This window comes from Lactuca virosa, chromosome 6 (genome assembly GCF_052849685.1).
Source record: "Lactuca virosa cultivar CGN04683 chromosome 6, Lactuca_virosa_CGN04683_v6, whole genome shotgun sequence".
Lineage (NCBI taxonomy): Eukaryota > Viridiplantae > Streptophyta > Magnoliopsida > Asterales > Asteraceae > Lactuca > Lactuca virosa.
The window spans coordinates 8,988,239-8,993,433 of record NC_136431.1 but is presented as its reverse complement, the minus strand read 5'-3'; positions in this window follow the sequence as shown (position 1 = coordinate 8,993,433).

Genomic DNA, 5,195 nt, shown 5'->3' with positions numbered 1-5,195 from the left:
ATATGAGGCTGTAACCCCCGAAAAAAACTAGAAACAAATTTCATTTTCAAACCATCAAAACCATACAATCATTTGTTCAAAAGCCAACCAAATTTTAATGTATCCTCAAGTATCAGAGTAAATCAAAAATAAATAATCCAAAATTAAACTATAAGGGATATGGTGCACTCAAGTCAAGCCCTTCCCTTTAGAACTAGAAGTACCTTAAACATTTGAAATATAAACTGTAAGCACAAAGCATACTGAGTTCCCCAAAATACTACATACCATACATATCAGTGGGCCCATCCCTAGGGGCATGTTTCAAACCATATGAATGTTATGACTAAACCATAGTCATACAATCAATTCCTAACAACAAGTCAATAATAACCTTTCTTCCATGATCCAATGATGATCTTCCATGCAAGTCACAAAGACAAACAAGTTTTGTGATCCAACAACAGTCTTTCATACAAGTGTTGTGATCCAACGATAGTCTTTCATGCAAGAGTCACAGAGACTATCTTGAAATCTACATAATATAGTGTGAGGACTCACCTCTCTCACGAAGTCACACAAACCACAACTCAATGTCACGAAATAGGTGCTACAACCCACCTATCAAATCACACAAGGTCACACCTTTGTCTACAATCTAGAACTAACAATTTCACCGAAAGTCTACACTCTCAAAAAGTCAACGGTCAATGCTGACTTCAGTAGGCTTCCACATCGTGATCAATCCATGGTCACGTTGTATAGAAGAACTCAAGCTCGATAAAAATCTCAATCATAATCCAACTCAATCACGATCGATTCTACTGTCACGTCGTGATGGCCATGCCACCACATCATGACATAGTCTGTCCAAAACAGCCAGGAAACCCCCAGTCGCAACGTCGTGGCGAGCAGACTGCCACGTCATGGAAACTGGGCGTTATCAGGTCAATGGATTCAACAGTGAATCCATTAATCTATCCGCCCAATCCTTTCATAAGGATTCATAACGTCCAATGCAATCTAAAGATCAATGCTTTTCAACCATGCATGTGTAATGCAAGTTTAGAGCTCAAGCTTGGTCACAAATGGAGAAACAACACCAATAATCTCATGCACGGAGCTTAATACACTAACAAACTTCATATATGAACCTTATGTTCTTCAAGGGACCTCAAGGACCCATAAAGTTGTTAAATTTATGGAATCCCACCATCCTAACTAGCTCATACTTGAAGATAAATGACAAAAACCAAGATCTAGAAACATAAGACAATAAAACTTGGATCATGAACACTTATAAAGGTCTAGAATATGAGATATAATATGATGATAAAGCTTGCAAGCTGGATCTTTACACCAAGGATTCCTCCTTCTCTTTCAAGACACCAAAAATACAAACTAAGCTCAAGATCTTCAACAATGGAGGCTAGGGCTTATTTGAGGGTGAAAGTGTTGGATTACGTGTCTTAGCCATTAACTAAATTATTATAAACTTAAATTATTAGCAAAGTCCTTTTAGGTTGCCCTCAAATCTAGTAAGAGATTGGAATGCTATTTGTTGAGAGAGAGAGTGAGAGAGAGAGAGAGACTGATTTATTAATTTATTATATGATTAATAAATTAACTAGAAATCAAAATAAATAATTTATTAATATGTTTTGAGAAAAATATATTAATTCGAAAATATTTTATTTAATTATAAACTAATTAGAAATTAATTAGAATTAATTTTGGGATTAATTGGAATAATTAAAAGTGGAAGGACTAAATGTGACAATTTTTAAAATTTGAACATTGAGAAACTCTAGAACATCCCTAAGGGGGGATCAAAATTCTAGAGGTGTTCTAGATAGTTTCTAGTAGGGGTGAGCATTTGGACCGGTGGACCGGACCGGACCGGTAAACCTGACCGGACTGTTTTTTTGGACCCCCGGGACGGTTCTCGGTTCATTGAATCCATCAAAACCGGTCCGGTTTTTACCGGGTTTAGAACCGGTTGGACTCGATTTAAAATTGTAATTTGTGAAAATTTTTAAACAACCATAACTCATTCGTTTTAAGTGGGATTGACACACGGTTTTTTCCAACGTTTAATTTACAGTTTGTAGATGAATTTAGACTATAATTTTGTTGATTTTGGAATTATATTCAATGAGTTACATTCTTTCAAAGTTGAGCTATCAAAGCTGAAAATTTTCAACTTTTCAACAACATTTTTAAAATTTTGTAATCTGTGAAAATTTTTAAACAACCATAACTCATCCGTTTTAAGTCGGATTGATACGCGGTTTATTCCAACGTTTAATTTACAGTTTGTAGATGAACTTAGACTATAATTTTGTTGATTTTTCTATTATATTTAATGAGTTACAGTCTTTCAAAGTTGAGCTATCAAAGCTGAAAATTTTCACCTTTTCAGCAAGATTTTTAAAATTTTGTAATCTGTGAATTTTTTAAACAACCATAACTCATTCGTTTTAAGTCGGATTGACCTGCGGTTTTTTCCAATATTTATTTTATAGTTTGTAGATGAATTTAAACTATAATTTTGTGGATTTTGGTATTGTATTCAGTGAGTTACAATCCTTCAAAGTTGAGCTATCAAAGCTAAAATATTTCAGCTTTTTAACTATTATTTTATACTATAATTCTGAATTTTATGTATTTTTGACAGATAAATCATATGAAAGGGATCTTGATGAACTTGATTTATATGTTAGTTGCTTTTATTTGGAAAATTAATTTTGCAAGTTATAATATTATAACATCAAGGTGGATTAGTTATGCATGAAACGGAAATGTAATCATTTTTACAAGTTGTATCGTATCAAACCCAACAACATATTCAATTTAACGAGTCTTATCAAACCCAAAAACTTATTTTAAAGACTTGTACTCTATGCAATTAAAGTTGTACCGGTCCAAACGGGTGCAAGAACCGGAAAACCCGAACCTGGACCCGGACCCGGACATGGACACGGACACGACTTATCCGGTCCGGTCCACGGTCCATAATATTCGCCATAACTGGTCTGGTCCAAGAGCCGGTCCGGTCCGGTTCGGTCCAAATGCTCACCCCATGTTTCTAGAGCCTTTCTTGGGCTCTAGGGAAACTTGGGGGGGAAAGAAAAGGGATAAGGCTTATCCAAGGAAACCTGCCTTATCCAAGCCCCCTCTAGTCACCGATATAAAGGGTCCTTGTTCATGAAAATTTCGGCCATCTCATATCCCAAGGAAGAATCGAAAATCCTCTCCCCTTTCCTCTCTCTTCAATAGCCTCCAACTTCTAGTGCTTGGGTGCGAGCCATCAGAGGCACAACATTTGTGGTGCTAGCTTTTTGAAGATCTACAAAGAAGGAATTCAATTTTATTTGCAATAATAAACTAAAAGGTATGTTTTCTAATAACCCTTCTCATTTTCGAAAATAGCAATGTACTTTAGGGTTTCTTGAATTCAAATTGTTGTTTGCAAATCATAGTGAGAACATAGATCCTTTAGGGTGTATGCAAACTTAGGGTTTTATTTTTCCGCCTAAAATATGATTTTTCTTATATATAAAACTCATCATTGGTATCAAAGCATATTTTCTCTATGATCTTGCAGAAAGTTGAATAAGATCAAAAATCCTTTTGTGCTGATTTTCGATTTGGGGAAGGGTTTTAGAAACCCTAGCCTCCTTCTTGTTTTTTTTTTTTTTGAAATTGATAGGGTCCTTTAGGTTTTCCTTGTTTTTGATCATTATTAGTTTTAAATGCCTTAAAATTGGATAATTATAAATTTGGTAAATCCCAAACCCTAATTTCGAAATTATAGGGTATTGGATTAGGATTAATTTTTTTTTGATTAATTGATTAATAGTAAATAAATTGTTTAATCAATTTAAATTGAATTAATTTTATTAATTTCCAAATTTATATATTAAACCAAGTATTTAGAAAAAAAATTTAAAATACAGCTTATACTATATGTAAAATTAAAAGTTTAATAATTACTATATGTATAATACTAAGTCAGTCAAATCGCTATTACGCCTTATTCACAAAGTCACACTATAAGGGGAGTTTAAGGAAGCGGCCTATAAAATGACCGTCATTGGGTATCCATTATTACCCACTGCTCTCTTGTATGGTAGAGGGTCGTTAACCTAACGGATTTGATTGGACATAACTTCATTAATAAGTATAATGCTATTAAAGTAACTAAAACATCTTTTATAAAAAGCCAATCTTAGTTACTTTAGGAAAATGTGAAAAGTATCCTAATCCATAAAATTGCATATTATACTTTATAGTAGTTAGTGGAGCGTGTGTGGTTAACCGGCACACTAATAGTAACTATAAAGAGTAATAATAGGCATCATGAAAATTTTCATTGATAAATAACATGGAGAGTGCCAAGAATATTTGTATGGTTATTCACGTCTAGTTTGTGATCCTCGGTATCCTAGTAACAAATAGTAGAGCATAATCTGAGATTAAATATTCCATTGATAGATTCAATGAATCTCTAAAAATCAAGGAATTTCATAGTTAGAAATTGGTGAATTGCTTTTACCTACCTTCATAAAGTCGCAATAAGATTACGACATCCCTCTTCTTAGTTGTGAATTGTTATTTTGGATCCTAGCCTTAATCATTCATTATGGGTTAAAATATTAAGGATAGTTGTCATCTAACTAAAACTGTTCTTTTTCTCTATAGATATCTACTCATGTTGATGCTTCTGCTCCAACATCTTCTACCAATCACTCGGTTTTCCCCCTTCTCTTCATTGTGTCAAAAGTGACATTTGATAGCTCCAACTACAATGATTGGATGCGCAACATCAGAATGGCTCTTCGATTCAAGATCAAAGAATATGTACTTGAAGAGAAAATCGTTGAAGTCGATGAACCCATTGCTACTCCTAAACAACTAGACTCCTATAGAAAACACTACAATGATGCAACAAAAGTTGCTAGCATCATGGTCACCACAATGACTCCTGAATTACAGAGGTTCTATGAGGACTGCTAGCCTTTTAAGATGAAAAATGACCTTGTGGAAAAGTACCACAAGAGAGCTCGTCAAGAGAAGTTTGAAGTGGTCAAGTCCCTCATGGCTTGCAAGATGAAAGAAGGAGACTCTGATTGCAACCACGTGTAGAGAATGCAAAGATACGTGGAGCGCCTAGTCAAGATCAATGTGCACTTTTATGAGGATTTGGCCATTGA